The sequence below is a fragment of the Anas platyrhynchos genome, chromosome 28 (assembly GCF_047663525.1).
Source record: "Anas platyrhynchos isolate ZD024472 breed Pekin duck chromosome 28, IASCAAS_PekinDuck_T2T, whole genome shotgun sequence".
NCBI classification, from domain to species: domain Eukaryota; kingdom Metazoa; phylum Chordata; class Aves; order Anseriformes; family Anatidae; genus Anas; species Anas platyrhynchos.
This window is the reverse complement of record NC_092614.1, coordinates 1,441,035-1,459,853: the sequence shown is the minus strand read 5'-3', so window position 1 is coordinate 1,459,853 and position 18,819 is coordinate 1,441,035.

The following is an 18,819-nucleotide window of genomic DNA, read 5'->3' as shown; positions in this document are numbered from 1 at the left end:
CTGGGGCTTGACTCCAATCAGGGAAATACATATCTGTGATAGAGGACATCAAGGTCCTTAATTTTCAATTAATAACCTACACATCTCTAACGAAGCTCTGTCCTGTAACTTCTCACTCGTTGCATGACATTTGTCATGAAAAACATCCACTCTGGCAGCTCTGAGCTCCACATCAATATTCTCATTTCTCCTTCTCCAATGACAACAAAAAATCCTCAGCAGATTTCAGCTCCCCTTCTCCTCCCAGTGACTCTGAATCAGATGCTCACAAACTGGTGAAGCCACAGCAAAGGAGAAGTCCATCAACTTTCAATCAAGATTTCTTAATTGAAATCTGATTGCTTCATATTTGTCTCATTGGGAAATAAATAAAAATACAGAATTCCCTTTCAAGAGTTGCAAAGCAAATGTCAATTTTTTTTTACAATGTAATATCATAGACCTATGCCTATCTTCATCTGTAAGGCCACTTTCTTTGAGACAAAGGACTCTTGCCATGAGGTCAGGAAGGGCTGAGATGCACTACACACTGGGTTAGCAGGTGTCATCAACATCTTGTGCAGAAACCTAACACGAACACTGCTCACCACCAAAACTCTAATACAGCCATGCGTAATTTTGGGCTCAGATTGGCACATATTATGTGTTCTATCCAAATTCTACCAAATCTACACACTTCCAGTTCTTTCAAAAATAAAAATAAATACTGTACCCAGAGAAATAATTGTAAACAGAGGAACTCTGTAGATTGTCCTTACATCAGAGAAACATTAATGAGCACAAGACATCCTTGGGACATTGACATGGGACACAAATTCCAGAGGGGTTTTTCTAAGGGACACACACTCCATTTACACCATCATTAAATTATTTTGCTTCAGGACTATAAACTCTTCAGGCATGAGCAATTTTCTTCAACATCACTTTTGCAATAAAATAGAACAATGGTACATCATTTAGGTGCTGCTGAGCTAAACCAGCAATATGTGAGTCAGTGATAGCAGCTGTCCCAATGGGCAGTCGAGAGGGAAAAAAAATCAAGTTGCATTTTCAGACAGGAATCATGATATTTCTCCAAACCAGCTTTGAGCATACATTTGTCTCCCCTTTTTACTGCTAACTTGTGTAGACAATGAACCACGCCACATTGTCTATGACATACAATAAATGGTCAGCATTCCTTCCTACTTCATTCTTTTTTTTTTTTTTTTTTTTTTTTTTCCTGGCAAAAACCACCAAGTCCAAGTGATTTTACATGAGATTCAACTTCATAATTACAAATTGCAGAGCAAAGAACATACCTTTATCTGGTGGGGCCCTGGCCCAGCAAGCACGGTATGCATGAGTTCTACAAGGGCGATTGAGAAAGTCAGCATCATGAAACACAGAAGGAATAAACATGTATTTCTTTCAGCCACATGACATCATCTTGTAATTAGCTTGTTGCACTCAAACTAGTGCAGTGTATGGAAGCACAGAACTACTGTTCTATACTAAACATGCTCAAAATTCTTAATTTTTCACAGATTTATATGTAGTATGGATTGAACATACCATACATCTGAATAGACTGAAATCCCTGTGATAGGCAGGTATTGGAAGCCCACCCTTGAACCAAGCCATGATTTGAAGTAAAGCCAAAAATCTCAAGTAGAGCTGCAAAAATTGCAGCTCATATTACTCCGGTACAGAGAACAGTGCTACTTCTCCCCTTCTGGTCTTGGAAGCAATCAAAGGACAACTCTGCACAAAGTTGTTCCAGTTATATAATAACCATATAGCTCTCTTCTCTTCCCAGATTTGTGGGAAGAGTTTTCACTCTGAATGCTGGAAAGCTGTAATGTTCAACTGCACTGTTCCGTTGCCTCGTTGTCTTTTCACTGAATTGGGCATCTGGTGCTTTTCTGTATTTTTTTGATGCCAGATTGAATTTTGTTCGCACTAGAACATAATAAACACACTGCACCTGAAGACCAGAGGGAAGGAAGTGATGTTGATACCTCTGTCTCTGTTAACTATTCCTGACCCTGTATGATGAAAAGCTGTTTCTTTCAGCTCTAAAAGCTCTCTGCCTTTTATGAGGATCAGTCAGTACAGTGATAAAAGGAGACTAAAACTGATCTGTAAAACCCAACTCAAGGCAAAACTCATTAGCACAAGCCTTGATAATTCTGAAATAAAAATATAAAAAGCACAATCTTCAAAACACTATCTCACCACTGCTGCATCACAACGTATGGCTAAATTGTACTGTAATGCTCATAGGAAAGGGCAGGGTTATTTTAATTTGCACATAAAGTGCTCTGTATGGTTGTGGTGCTACAGCAGTGTGCTGGGATGAGAAAGGAAAGGGTAAGAAGGCTTCACCTGAAGATCAAACAATACCACGTAGCACAGCATTTTTCACAACCAAAGCACATTACCATTAATTATTCTTTACAAACTCCTGAGGAAACAGGTTACAATTATTATCAGGCTTTATAGACAGAAAAAAATACAATAGTTCAATGAGTCAGGTCAAGTCACAAATGTCCTTGTGGCCAAAGATCAGCTTAAAGCTGGCTTCTGCCTCGCTGCCTCTGGGCTCAACATCCTTTCCATCTAGGTAAGGATTCAGAGAGCATTAGGATGTGGTGCCTCCTCTTTGCTGACCTGGTTGATGGTCTCAGGGCCCCTCAATTCTTTGCTTCTCAAAGTGTGGGGGTTCTTTTGCTTTTAGCTGTCATCCCCTTGCTCCCCAAGGTACCAAAGGTTGGGTTTGTCAGGGATGGGTTGCACCCGTGCACGGAGTGCATTGAACTCACTGTTATATTGATACAAGTGTCCATAAGTGGGCATATCTAAAAATGCCAGTCAGCATTGACAATTTTGGTCATTTTAAGAGTAAATGCCTTTTATTTTGCTCCTGAGAGATGGGATGTATAATCCATGTAGGGACTAACAGGTGAAGGTAGAGAAGAAACTTGCATCACTGGTATCAGAAAAGCATCTTACATCTACTGCACTCTGAATCCTTTGGTACCAGCCCCAGCCCTGCCTCACATGGGTGCCATACACACCCATTTCAGCTATTCCAGATGTGATATGAATCACTTTTTTTTGCCACATATTGGCTACTCAGATTGCAGCAGCTCTAGCTGGGACTTCTGGCACTTGGGTGCTAGCTCTCCAGACTGAAATTGGTCCTTTCTTAAGAATTTAAGGATGTAAGAATATTTTTGTTTGGTTTTGGTGTCTGAAGAAGTAATACCATCACCTCCATCTCCAAGGGAAGGATCCCCAACTCTTCGACCAAGCTACATACCCAAATTCCAGCATCCCACATCAGGCCAAGTTTCTGGCATTAACCTTCAGGCTTGAGCTTTTTATTTTTTCTTCATTGCCTTGCAGGCAACTTAAGATGCACTCTCAAACCAAGGAATTAAAGCGTATTTATTTAGTGGTTATCAAGCCTCTAAATTAAACAGACATCTTTATCACTTTGCCAACAATTTAATGCCTGTGGCATGAGGTTATTTCAATGTCTTAAGAAAACAGCTCGGCTCTGGCTAAATAAATAAGTGAGGTCATTCTTCATTCAGGCTACCAGATTCTTTGGTGCAAAAACTTCCCTTTGGAGAGGCCTTGGGACATAGTGGCTCCTCTGAGACTATTTCCATCTGTCAGATTCTCTAATCTCTTCTTCCTTCCTTCCTCCCTTCTATTTCCTTCCCTTTCACTATAAAATGGCCAGTATTTAACTCTAATGTCTCCAGTCTGCACAACATGCTTTTAGAATTGGATGGGCATTTTTTTTTTTTTTTTGTTAAACCAGAAATAAGGCTTAATTTAAGGTAATTACTCCCCCATTTGGAGGGTTTTGCTATTTGCAGGGCCTTATTTTATTTTATTTTTTTCTAGTCAAACTAGCAGGAGAAGTTAGTTCTAAAAGTGATAGTTTTCTTCCAAAATTGTTCTTCAGATTAAGGGTGGTGGTCAGAACCAGAAACTTTTCACTCATTATGAATTTCTGGGTGTCTGGAAACAAAAGTAGCACTCTTAGGAAATAGTTATTGAGGGGAGAAGGCTATTACACAGCCTTCCAATGAAGGGACGGATTACATGTGAAATTTCAGTCTGCTCATCAGTTCATATGGGCCTCAGAATAAATGTGCCTTCGGATCAGAGGGGTGAAGGTCCTCCTAGGAGCCAAAAAATGGAGAGACAGATTTTTCTAGAATGAGTTTTGTCATTAACACCTGCCATGTGGCATCATGAGCTAGGAACTGGTCCTAAGGCTTATTCTTTGCACTTGCAAAGTGCCCGAACAGCAGCGCTTTGAGGAGAGACTGGTGTTAATAAATGGAAACTCTCAGTGGAGCACACGTCAGTGACAAGAATTGGTGAAGAGGATGATATCTTTAATGTGAAAAGTGGCATAATTTCAGAATTTGAGCATCATATCCTTGAACATGGCCCCCTTTTCTAGTTGGAAATGCCACCTGTCTTGAATTGAAGGGTTCTAGCTACCTTTCTGTGATCTGGGGATGCTTGGAACCTCACAGGCAGATGTGGAGGCAACTGATTTGTAGCATGGGCTGAGCAGACGGTCTGCACTGAGCAATAAACTCCGTCCACGTACCATGTACTTTTAAGCTACGTGTCCTTCAAACATGTAATTCTGTCTTGGTCAGCAGTACTGTCACCCTCTATTTACTGAAACACGCCATCACCGTTTTGAAGTACATGTTTCATACAGACATTACACTCAGTTACTTGAATTTGCTTGCATTTCTCTGCAAACAGCAGTGAAAATATAACTTTTAATAAAGAGAGATGGTCTGCTATTTAGCAGGCAAACAGATGGCCTAAGAGAAAACTGCAACCAAGATGGGGTTTGGTGGAGCTGGATTGATTTTTGACACCTGGATCTTATGACCATCACCCAGATTACATTTAGATGTTAAAAAAAAAGTTCTACATACAAAAAAAAAACAAACAACAACAACAAAAAATCACACCAAAACATACGAATCAGCAAAAGGAAGCACATTCAGTAGTAATAATATAGTGATTCTTCACATCTGCATCACCTGACAATCTAAACATTCAAGAAAACCACCTAACAAAAAAAAAAAATTCAGAGAATTTCTGGAGTCCATGGGCTATGAACACCTGGACTCCAGGGATTGCTTCTAAGGGGCGTGAGGGCTGGAAACTATGAAAAATAACCCTGCACTGAGGATGTTCGCTACACAGCAGAGCACACTTCCAGTGGAAATTTCCAGGTGTGTGGAAAGGAGGATTTTAGTCCAGTTACCTATGTGGGCACGACTTGCATCTCTTGAGAGCCAAGCCTGAGAATTCTTGGTAATGTTTTATCTCTCAAATAAAACCTTGACACACATAGCAGCTAAGCTTCAGCATTAAACCCGAATATTCTCAAAGGCCTCTCAGAATATGAACACGGAAGGATTAGCTTGCCAGGTGGTTTGAGCTGAGCTCTGCTGTCTGACAATTTCAATAACATTTTGGTATCTGAGCAAGGCCAAGGCCAAGAACCCAGTTTACCTTAAAACACAAACAACCTTCCTACAAACTTTGTAGGAAATCATCACATAATTGTGTTATTTTGCAATAATTTTACTCAGATCTGATATTAAACTATACACAGACACCAGGTAGGATTTGTTTCATTTTCTTTTATGATTATATTAACAAATAAAGCTCTTTTCCTTTGCACATCCAGTATTTTACTTTCTAATTTTCATTAGGAAAAAAGTGTGGACGTTTTTTTCAGACTGAATATGCAGGAAGACCAATATGGCATTTTCCTAGGCACATGGTTAACAATCATAGAAAACGTGACAATGTTGTACACATTGTGTATCGACAACCATAAAATTGACCTGTGTCTCCTAATTGCAAAATAAATAAATAAATAAATTAGAACTTACTGACCTGATTCACTGGTTTGTTTCTTAAGAAGAGGACCCTGGTCATGAGCTGCCTTCCAGGGGTGTGTTGAACAAATGTGCTTTAAAAACTAAATAGTACAGCAGCAGGATTTACCCTTAAGCTGACAAACGACCTATCCGTCCAGTATTGCTTTTTGTCATACACGTTAAGACGCTGCCACTGTTAAAAGTTCAATTCATTCCAGCCTGGTAGACAAATCTGAGAGGTCTAAAACCAGCCGGGATATTTTATGTGATCTTAGTTATGGAGGTCATAGCACTCACCTGTGAAAAACACCAGATACATAAAGCATTTGCTTTGCTGTAGATAAATTATACTGAACACAGAACATGGTAAAATATAGCCTGCAGGTATTTCAGAAAAACTTTCAGGCTGCAAGTTCCTTGTGTACCCAGCGAAGGTACGGCATAAATACAAAATAATAACAGAAGAAAATAACGAAAGAAAAGCAAGTTAGACATTCTGGCACTTCCAAGAAAAACCAAAGCCTCAGCCTGAGAAAGGCACACGGTGCCCTTCCAGAGCGTGTCGGTGCTGCCGCCAGCCTGAGGGCTCTGCAAGATTTAATTGCAGAGTGGGTTGTGAGTCAGGAGCCCTTCACTGCAAGGGGGGGCGACGTAGGTAGCAGCTACTTTTTTGTTTCTGAGAACATCCATTTTTTTGCTTGTTATTTTATTACATGGGGGACAGTTTGCTTTTTTTTTTCTTTTTTTTTTTTTTTATGTGCCATTCTGTTTTCAAATAATTTTGCCTTTAAAAATATTGTTTTTTAACAACTGTGGAAGTGATAAAGCTGTGAATGTATTTCTAGAAGATCCTCTTTGTGTGAGTGTCATGGTGAGTGCCAAAGGCTGCTGCTCTGGAGGAAATCATTTTTCCATTTCTATACAATTTTCGTTTCCATTTCTATACAATACATGTTTCTCTATATATATTATATATATATATATATATATATTATTTTTTTTTTTTTTTTGCAAAACCAGCAAGTCAAATCAGACAACCTGAAATGGGATGTAACTTATTCCTTGAGCCCATTCTGTTTGGCTGACCAAAGGCTGGATGCCTGCGTATGCCTGGTGTTTTGTATCCTAAATTACAATATCTGGCAAGAAAAAAAAAAATAAATAAAACAATATATATATATAAATTGCCTTTGATCCTTAGTTAAAGCAGACTGAGAAAATCCCTTTATAATTACTTAATGGTTCATGGGGCTAAAATTGTTATTGTAGCTCAACCTGTGGGAACAACACAGGAGAAACTTTTCCTGCAGAAGGAATGCCGGAGTTTAATTACCGCACATCGCATGGGAGAGGATTTCAATTTTTAGGGCCCCGTGCTCAGGCAGTTACTAGGTAGCCAGCTCATGCAGGAATATTGATGCTTTGGTCTAATCTCTGCTGTGCCCGAGAACAGCGGAGGGGCCTCATTCTCATGATGGGGTGGGAGGAATGCTGCACATTGCGCCTGCCTGGGCCTTATCGCCTACATTGCTACGCCGGGCAGTTTAATTAATAACTGTCGACATCTTGTCATTTATCATTACCAAAACAGGAGGTGGGGACCCTTCCGTATGCATGCTGTACAAATAAATTAAAGTTTTCTCAACCAGTCCCACGGCGTTGCTGCTGTCAGTCAGCGGTATTGCTCCCAGGGCTGTGCACCAAGAAGCAAAACCACACGCGTGCACAGCCAGCCTCAGCCAATATCATCGCAGAGAGCCCAATTACCAAGTGCAAGATAAGCCATTTGCTATTAGATTGAAACAGACACCAAGAAAATATGTTTCTGGAATGAAAACATGTGGGGAGATGGGTCCTCGAGTAAATGCTGCGGACAAGAATGAAGACACTGTAGGCTTTGTCACCAACTTCTAATTCATTGCAGCCACATCTCACTTTCACATCACACAGCTCAATACAAAGTATTGCAGTATATGTAAATCCTTCAGCTTTCTCTGAAATCGGATTGCCATTCTGCACTTGCCTAAAGAAAGCTCAGAGTGGCTCTGGGGTCTGGGCAGGATTTCATTTCTCATCCTCTGCCAGAACCTTCTCATGGATGCCATATTCTCAGTGGCATTTCATAGCAAAGATGGATGCACAGGTGGACATAGGTCGAGTAGCAATGTAACACACTTCCAAACACACCCCGTCTTTAGAAAATAAAACTAAACTCTTTGGAGGTGCTGCTGTATCTCCAGGAGCACAGCATAGCACAAAAAGATCCCACAGATCTCCTTGTTTGAGGTAGAAGACATTAAACTGATTTTTGTGTACAGAAAACAGCTGTGAGAAATTTCCCTGTTGATTTGTGGATGCAGACAGAGCTCCCCGTGTCTGCTGGAGCCACGATGGAGCACCTCTGGGTTGGTTTTTGGCTGTTGGAGCCTATGGGAAGTGCTGGATTCAGATTCCTGTAAGGGCTGCCAGTATCTCCCTTCCAGGGGAAGCGAGCTGGCTGCCTTTAAGGAACACATTAATCTGCAACTCCCTAAAGCGTGCGTTAAAGCCGCTGGCACAACTCAGGTCACACTGGCACTTTTTCAGGAGAAGAGTTAAGCAAGACACGGGGTATGGCACTTTGGCCATACTGAGTGTCCTGGCTCCGGCCTTGAAGGGCTTTTGCATGGGGTGACCCCACGTAGCACTGGGTGACCTGTTTCTTACAGAAACTCTGCTTTACAGTGAGACATCAGGAGGAGCATATGATTGAAGACCCCAGCATACAGCAAAGAAGAAAATCCTGCACCAGGGCTCACGCACTTCCCCTGTTAAAAAAAAAAAAAAAAAAAAAAAAAAAAAAAAAAGTCAAAGGCACAAAAAGGGCCACGCATTCGAGAGGCCCAAAAGAAGGAGAATTTCACATGCCATCTGTTGCAGAAGCCCATACTAGAGCTCCTGCTCCGGGGCCAAGTGGCTGAACGAGGAGAGCATTTTAATAACGTGACAGGGTTGTAATGCTGGCCCCTCCTGGCCGCAGCTAATTGCCCTGTTTGGCTGGAGCCGAGCTGAAATAGCACGTTGTGCATGCACCAGGAAATGAGCTCATGATCTACGGAGCCTCGGTCTGTAGGTGATAAGTAAGGGCCCAACAAATTAATCTCATCAACTGCATTCATCTTCGGCTGACACTCGGTGCCAGGCCACAACGTGTGGGCTGGAGGCTATTTTTTTCATTTGTCTGACTTAAACAGGTAGTTTGAATGACTATGATACAACTGTTCTATTCTGTGCTGTCTGCGTCCTCGAGCCTTCTTACAGAAGTGGGAAGAAGTATCAGGTCATATTTTACAGACAGGGAGACAAATTATTGTGCTGACAGCTTGCTTTTGTCCATGTATTTTGGATTGCACACGCTGTAAATCTAATGAAGTGAATTTATTGTTTTCCTTAATCTTTTCCTTTTAATGGCAAGATTCTTTATTAATAATTGTAATTTAATTATTTATTAAGCCATTCAGAATGCACCATGTTTTTTAATTGCTTTCCTCACCATATTATTAAGTCCTTGCAAGATCAGAAATCACATCTATGTGAAATGGGAAGGAAGAGTTGCCTTAGGCTCAGGAACGGGATTTATGAGTTGGTATGCTAGTCAAAAAACCACACCAAAAAACTCGCATTAATTCAAAGAGAACAACCACCCCTGATGTTAAAGAGCGCATTTTTTTTGCCTTTTTTTTTTTTTTTTTTTTCTCCCAAATACACAGCTAAGCTGTCAGTAAATTTTGCTGTCACAGGAATGCTCTGCAGCAGCAGGAACCAAACCCTCACCTCCCTCTCCTTTTTCCCCAGCTCATGCAGCAGCCCTGTTGCAGGCACAAGGCAGGCGGTAGCTGACTGCCTTCCCTCTTTCTCTGTTCATTTCACAGTTAGCAAGGAGAAGATTTTTGCTTCTTCCAAACATATTATTTGTTCTCAAACACAACCATTTTTAGGAACATGAAAACCAAGCCTGTGTGCTGAGTCTAAAGATAAATTTATGAATATGTGCGCGACACATGCCCAGACCACACATTGCTGTGAGAAATAACCATTTTACTGCAACATCGGAGTGCTTTCTGATGAATTCCTAATCCTTGGCAGATGAGAAAAAGCCTGACAGCAACCAGAGAAGAATATCTGTGATATCATTTGTCTTGCTAGCTTGGATTCTTCATTTTGCAAACAGCAGCAAACAACATTTAATAATCATGGTATGCATGACATACACCAAAATCGCCCACAACCAACGTACACACAACACTATTTAGTCCAAGATCCCCTGATAACTGTTATCAGCCTCCAAACTAGAAAATGCAAAGGTGATGATGGAGTTGGACAGCTCGTGTATCCACCCAAGTCCATAGCTCTGTGGTACGGCGTTCCCCTCTACAGTGATTAGACCGGAGGCAAGAGCATTTATTCAACTCCAAGAGGAAAGGGGAGAGAAAGGCTCAGGAGCTGATTAGTTCATTAGCAGGTAATGACATTTTGAAACTGTCACTGAGATAACAGACCGCACTCAGGGCAGCTGGAATTCAAACATCAGGACAAGAAGCTTGGTTTTAATTTTAAGAACAAGGAAAAGAAGTTCAGGTTCAGCATATGCTTGCTGTTGTTTTGTTTACGCTTTTTCCTGCTGCAATACGTGGCATCAGCCTTGTATTGGTCCGGCTTTTGGTCGTCTGCCTGTTATCCACAGGGGACACTATATCGTGTTGGAATTGGTGAAACACCCCTGCGGTCTGCTCCTGGTGGCAGGATTGTAGCAGGAGAACCCTCAGGGGAGCAAATTCCTCCTCTGCATTGTCCCTTCTGCACCCTCGGGTGCTGCTGAAGGCGCTTGCAGCTCCTCTTGCATGACAAGCCAGCCAATTTGGCTTCCGCAAAAATTCCTGTCTTCAAACCCTAATTATTGCGTTGGCACAGCGTGCTGAGTGGTTTCCTGATTGTTTGTATTTACTTGCAAAGTCTCTCCTGCACAGGGCTCTGTGATAAATATAATTCCACTCCTGGCTAATTTGGTGTTTTTTGGAGGGAGGGGGGGAGAAGGGAGGGTAATTTCATGGTAAACCATAATTACCAGTACAACTAGTACCTTAATTGCCAATAGGGGGTAGCTGAGGCTCAAATCAGCTTAATTTGAATTCTACTTGTTCATAATAAATAAATAGTGATTGCTAATTGGACCTAGCCTACATTGTTTTAAAATGGGAAACCATTGTCAAGTGTGAAATTTTACATCCGTTTGTCTTTATTTTTGGCCTTCTCCTAATGGCGTTGTGCTGACAGCCCAGCTCAGGGCAGAGCAGAGCAGGCATCCAAGTCCTCCACGGCTGCTCCTGTGAATAGCTCCTGATGGCATCGAGCCCTGGCAGGACCGGGGACCTCAGCAGGCAGCCTGTGCCCTCCTCCTTCTCTCTAGGAACTGCAATAGCTGGTAATGGGAACGTTATGCCGGCCCTATAAACGCATTCTGAGTTCTGTTCAGTACATGCGTTCAGCTGACGTGAGTCGCAGCAGCTTTATGTTGTTCTGAATCCCCTAAAAACATACAGCTAAGGAGCGAGGTGGAAAGTAGCACAAGCAGCGTTTTGTGGCAACAACCTGAAGACTTGTGGCTCTTTTTAATGAGTAAGGATAATGCTAACTGCAAGAGCGACTGGCCAAAAGACAAGATATGTTCTCCAAGTCCTATCCCGTACGTTTGCCCTTAATATAGTCTAGAATCTTTAATTTATTAACATGTTACATGTGTCTTACAACACAAGTGAGTCTTCTGATTTCTAAGTACATCTGAATGCACAGAAGATAGAGAAAAAAACCTGCATCAGGGTGCATAAACCTGCCAGTGGCAACACACACTCCTAGACGCTGATAGCATGGTAGAATACACACTTTGGATTGGATGGATCAGTAGCTCCAATTAGCCCCATTTTTATTTTTTATTTTATTTTATTTGTAATATTATTATTTGGTTTTGAATTTGGGATCCTCCAGTTGGAAGGATTGCTATTTATTTACTTATTTATTTATTTTCTAGATAAGGGTCTGTTCTCATAGCTTCTGGGCAAATACCTCCTCATCTGCAAGAGGGCTCGGGGCCCTGGGAACCCAGCAAGGGGCAAGCGGAGGAGCTGCTCGCGCTCTTTCTTACCAAGCTAAAAATCACTTCTTCTATCAATCAAACCCTCCATGAGGCCTCCTTCAACTTGCAGCCTTCTCACCTTTGGACGATTATCCTGCCAGCCACTGTCATGGCAACTGCAGAGGCTGTTCCAGCAAAGAAAACGGCCTCGGAGATTAGGGCAGAGCCCCCGAACCAGGACAAAGCCTGCACAAAGATCCGATCCCTGCCCAGCCAGAAATGTGCTCACTGCACAAGCCTCCCTGCTCGGTAGCACCTACTGCATTCTTTGAAGCATCCCCAAAGATATCTGTGCCCTTCGCCACGTCCCTCCAGCTGCCTGGTTTGGTCCGTAACAATTCTGGGGTAACAAATACTATCGTCCTAGAAAGCTCACACACCTGGCTGGGCATTCAGTCGAAGCTCTAATTTAGATGAGGTTTTTATCAGACACTTTCCCATGGTTAAGGTGATGGCTGTACTTGGCTTTTTTGCATCTTCTTTTCGCTACCCAAACTTGTATTTACTTGCCCTTCTCTTGGGAAGCTCCCAAGAATCAAAGATAGCTTTAACCCAGAGAAATTATGTTCTCTCTACTGTTTGGGGAGTTTCAAGAGACAAATATCTTCAGGAAAAGAGAGAACTTTGGCACGAGCAAACACTTCACAGCACTGTAGATAACGGTGCCTACTTTGCCTTCATTGTCATGGCCAGCCTCACTACTTCTGTCCTTTAGCCCAAGGAGGACTGATAGCAACAACTGCAAATCAGCTAATTCAGCAGCCCAGGCCCCTGCAGAAAATGCCCACTGCGTCTTTTGGAGTGCACTGATTGTTTTTTCTTACTTTCTTTGCTTACAGAGGTCACTGGCAACAGCAGGACAGTGTCCATAATATCTCATTTGAAGTTTCTGCAGCACTAGAACTGATCAAAATTTCCAAAAAGCTTTGTAAGCACAACATAGGCACACCTATGGTCCTTTATGTACGATATTAAACCTTGAGCATTCGGGTAACAAATAATGCAATGCGGCAAATTCTGAAGCAATAAAACCCAGCTCACTTCCACTCAATGTTTTTCTATGTTTTTGCTTGTATTGCTTCTTTGTGCATTTTTATTCTCCTCTCCCGGGCAGAGAAGGGTTCTGTGCATTAATGAGAAACACTTTCAGTGTCAGACCAAGACCTCAGCACCTCAGGCTTGATTTCTTGTTTACAGACACTTCTGCCACTAAGAATTCTGCCACAGAAGCTGATATAGCCATTTTTTTTGGCAAGAACCTTGGCTAACTCAAGGGATTGATACACAAGTGTCAATTTGGTATCTGTTCAACCTCTTGCATTGGTTCTCTGTCAAATTTAATAGCGATTCCTTCCCTCAGTGGCCAGTCACAGCAATCCCTCCCTGGGTTGCTCCTTGCTCTGGCCCATCTCCTGCAGTTGCCCTGCTCTGGTGTAAGAGGCTTTTTGTTCTAAGCTATCCCATAGCATCATTATCCTGTACACTTGGGCTTTTTCTGCAATTGCACCTTAATTTCACTGGTCTCATAATTCACAAGCTTTTTGGGAACCAGTTGCTTACACCATTAGAATCATTTTTCCTTTTTTTTTTTTTTTTTTTTTTTTCTCTTCATACAGGGAACTAAAAAGAACAAGACATGTAGTGCCCAAGAAAATGTGGAAATCAATTTTTTTTTTCCCTGCATTAACCATAACAGCTACATCCTGAGTCACAGCAGAAACCATGGTGCCTTGCTGTCTTCGAGCAATGAACCACAGGAGTGACTGTCGCGGTCACCTTCTAGCAAAGGATTTTGTTCCTCAGACACATTTTTCCCACAATAGCAACAGTCCAGTGACAAGAAAAAAAATAGCTGCTTCCCTTAGGCCCAGACAACAATCTGGCAAACACACTTATAATTTGCAGAAGGGGCCTAGAGCGTAGAAGCTATAAACATAAAATAAAAACAAATGAGGCTACAGCCATGGGGCAAAGGATGGAGCTGGGGAGGGGGGGGGGGAGCACGAATTCAGCAAATCTGGGCCCAATGGCCACACAGGATGCAAGGAGCCAAAAAGCTCAGCAGCTCAGGAGTTTGCCCTCGTCCTCCTGTTGCAAAAACAAGCCTTGACATTTCTCCTTTGAGAAACCCAGAATAACTGCCCTGCCTGGAGCCGTGATTTCCTTCACCCTTCACCATGAGCTGTTGGGGCTGAACTCGCTCGCTTTTGCTAGCTGATCACTGAGGCATTCACTTAGGGTTTTCTGAGCTACCCCACATGCTCAGGGTGGGCTTCTTTCACGGCTTTGGTTTGCAAGTCCACAGCCAAATTTTGCCACTGGGGTCGTGCAAGGGCCTTGCAGCTCCTGGGACTGCTCCCACCAGCTGCGTGCTCCTGCAATGCAGCCCCAGAGGCTTTTCAAAGAGCAAAACCAAATAACGTGCAATAACATAGCTTCGTAACACAGCATCTGCAGGCTCTGTGCTCTGCTGCCTTCTTAGTTTTCAGCAGAAAGAGGGAGGAGGAAGGCTGCGTTTTATTTAAACCCTAGCTGCAGCTTTACTGTTGAAAATCGGGGTCGTTTAACCAAGACTCGCAGGTGGACATCTCCACCTGGTGGTGGGAAAGGAAGTAGCTTTACAAAAATCTGAAACTGTTTTATCCAAAGGTGAAAACGTAATTAAAATTACCTTCGTAAATGATTTTACAAAGCAAACTATGCTCCTTAGCAGCGTGCTAATGCAGAAAGCGAAAATTTTCTGTGGAAAACTGACCTCACATCTGTCTGACAGTGCATCGTATAACATAAGGATGCTGTGCTCAGTTTTCCTTTTTATATACAATATATCCTGCACAGCATGAATAACTTCCTAATTTCGGTGTTTAAAGCATCTCTCTCTTTTTATTTTTTATTTTTAGCTATTTTTTATATGCATTTAAGATAGTTCTGTGTAATTTCATACAGAAAGCAAGGCCTAAATCCTTGATTTCTCCTCAAGCCACTTATTACTTAAGTATTTAGGCGCTTTTAAAGCATTAATAAGTTAAGCACAGCCTAAACAACCTGGTTAATTCTGTGCAGTTCTGCAATGTATGATTTTTTTGTAACTGTATTCTAAACAGCTCACATCCCTAGGTCCTGTCCCCCTTGCTCCACCAGCTCTATTAAAATCAGTTAAAATTATATTTATTTTTTTTAAGTGATTAAAAAGTCTTTAGAAAAAGGATATTTTGTAATTTTGAAAAACCTCTAACTATTTAAACAAGACATTACTTTGTGCTGTATCGGCTGCTCATTCTTTTGTTTATTGCCCAGCACGAAATGGAAGCGAGCTGGAAGGCATTGCGAGGCCAAGGGGAACGACTCAAAACCTCTTTAAACTTATTTAGTCCTGGAACCTGATTTCTGCACAGCAGAACTTCCACCTCACGTTTCCTCCACGCCAGCAGATCTCCAGCCTGGGGGCTCCCACCCTGCACAAGGACGCGATGCCCCAGCCTCAGCCCGCCCTGCCCAGGGCAGTTCCCTTGCTTCTGGTAGGAGCTCGTGGAAGTTGTCTGCAATCATTTGAGACAGTAAATTCCATGATTTCATCTTTATTTAGCCTCAGTTTTCAGACTTTCAGATGATTTATTCTGCAGCATGCAGGAAGCTATAAATTGCTCCTTTATGTGTTAAAAAAAATTAAAAAAATCAATTGCCATTTGACATTTTACCTTACTATTACCAACTTCTTTCAACTGCAATAAAACACCCGTCTGCTTTTTATTTTACAGGCAATTAGTAAGTCACCTTTTAAACATTTCTTTCCATTTTCTATTAAACAGCTCCAGAATTAAGAGAAAAGAAAGCTGCTTTATGGCATTGAATTTACTGAAGAGATTTACCTGTAGCCTTGCAGAAACTTTCAGCTGACAGCCCGTCTATGCCTGCTGGTTCGACCGTATTACCTCAATCCTTCCAGGTGTAGGTCATAGGCAGGCTGTCACACTGATTTCTTTGTTATTGAAACTGCTGTGGAAATTTTCACAAGTGTTACTGGTGCTTTTCACTGAAATTTTCAGGTGTCAAAAAAAAAAAACTTTTTTATTTTTTGTTTTTATCTGACACAAAAGCATATCAGCTATGTTTCAGATTCTCTGAATTTCCCAAAGGCTTGAAAAGACATCAACAACAGTGAGGGAAAAACCCTCCTGCTTGATTTCTCGTGGCACTGGCTGTATGTGCAAAAGAGTTTCTATTTCCCTGTCCATGCAAAGATTTATTTCAGACCCCACACCTTAACCTTTCAGTTTTCCATGTTCTCAGTCTTAATCTCTTTCAACACCTTTTTTCCACGCAAAGAGAGAGGCTGGAGAAGGGTCCCACAGCACCCCTTCATTTTCTGCCTGATGCTCTCCCAAAGCTTGGCGGAACAATTAAACTTTGGGCACGTTATTAAACAGACACCACTCAATTGCATTGACAAGAGCTGCCAGCGGAGGGAGGTGCGGCACCGCTAACAATTAATTCCAGAACTAATTAGCAGCCTCAGGTCCCGGCTGCTCCAGCCCAGAGGCATCCAACAGCACAAGGCAAAAGCTGTGGGGCTCTGCACAATTCCCACAGGGAATGCCAAGAGCTGGCTGCACTCCAGCTGCTCTCTAGGAGTCCACGGGATGTCCTTAGCACCAGAATTTATGCTGCTGTCTTCCAAACCATCTCCCCTTCCCCCTCCAAATTTTCCAAATAACAACATTTTAAAGAATACTTTTTATTTTTCCTTTTAATTTGCCTAATTTCAATGCCCAGAACAGTCATGAAGATGAATTCCTGCTCTTCTGGGAATCTTTTCCATAATTCTCATTTAACTGCATTTAGTGCCACGTGCTCCAGCTCATGGAGCAAAGCAGCTCCAAAGGAGGGTCTCAAGAAAAGCTGTGCACAAGTCTAGCACTGAAAAAAGAAAGTAAAAAGCCTATAAGTTGGCAGACAATCTGCTGAAATTTATTTATGTTTTAGGCTCTCCAGAAACATATGGGATTCCTCTTACAACAAAAACTCCAAATGAAAATGTTGCACTCTGTCCCACCTCAAAACACATGAACCGTACACTGAAAAATAAATACAAGTTTGTTAATCTATACCCACAAAAAAAAAAAAAAAAAAAAAAAAAAAAAAAAAAAAAAAGGCTCAAAAAGTTTGAATGTTCTGTTCCTATCAGTTCCTTGGGGATACCATGGTTCCTGTTTCTTTAGTGTGGTCTGATGAAAACAACAGATGAGCTTTGCAATCTGCCAAAAGCTGAGCTAATTTTGTGTTTTTCAAAAAAAATTCTCTGTCAGAATCTTTAACTCTTCCTTTGCTGACCCTCTCCCTTCCCCCAAATATTTGTTATTTCATAGAAAGCTTCTGGTGCCTTGGACTGCGTTCAGGACATTCAGCTCTTTGTGAAATAACCACAACAGCATGCACAGTGTAAGGGCAGGACTTTTAAGTTAAAAAAATAATAAAAAAATAAATTAAAGTTTTTGGTGAATGGTCTTTCCTGTCTTAAGAATTAATGCTGAAGCTGAGACTCTGCTTGCTTTTACGACCTTTCAGGGAAAGGAGAATCATCTTTACATGGCACTAGGCCTCAAATCCAGAAAAAAATCCAGAAAAAATCCCACACCACTGAAGGCGGGGAGGGAAGCAGGGAACCCAGAAGCCGGTGTCTGGACTCCCCAGCAGAGATCTCTGCTCCCTTAGCACACGGCTGCTGAAACAACCAAATACGCTTTGCTCTCAGTAATTGCCAGGTCTCAAGGCACATATATATATATAGATATATTTACCTGTTGTCATTCATATTCATCCCGTAACAGCAGAGAGAAATCAAAAGATAATGTTTTAAGCAACTAGTACATAAATTCCAGTTAGCCAGGGACAAATCCAAGGTAAAAAAATGAGCTGCATGCCTCTACCCAGCCTAGAAGTTACTGTGTCCAGTTCCCTGCTTTCAGTCATAACAGCATCACTGATTTTTTTAGGGTTTCACATCAACATTTTGGAAATAAGACATTGCCAATGTCTCTGCCTGAGGTTTTTTCCCCAGAACTCAAGTAATCCTGCTAGTTGCTCGCTTGTCTCCTGCAGAATTTGGGTTTTGATCATCGGCTCCCGTGTGTACTTACACAGCTGGGTGAAGCAGCAGCTCCTCCAGTGGGAAGAGCTGGGGGTTTTGTTATCACCCCGGTACATGAGAAGCACCGGGGAAAAAAACAAAAACAAATTGAGAAGTGGCAAGGCCAAGTTGGAGCTCATTTACACGATATTTTTCTGGCAGATGCAAGTGAGTTTCTGCTGTGTGTGAATTCTCTGAATCTCGCTAAGCCCAGCCCGCTGCCATTTGCCCATGGCTCATCATCACATCTTGCATTTGCAAATCACCCACCCCCCACTGTAGTAAAAGCAATAATAATAGCGACCGAAAACAGTCATCTTTCAAACAAGAAGGTTAAAAGTGACAGATTATGCATCACGTAACGTGATTAAGCAGTTTCCAACTAGTGTTTTTTTTCCTCTTATTATTCCTCCAAATTTAGAGCTGGTCGCCTGTCTCTTCTGCTTTTTGCTTCTCCTGCTCTCTGCCCTGAAATAAATTATCACATAAGTGTCTCTGAACATGTCTTGGTGCTTCCTGTACCTGAAACGTATTTTTTTTTTTTCTTTTTTTTTTTTTTTCCACTACTGTGAAGCCATCAGATTTAATTAATACCGGAA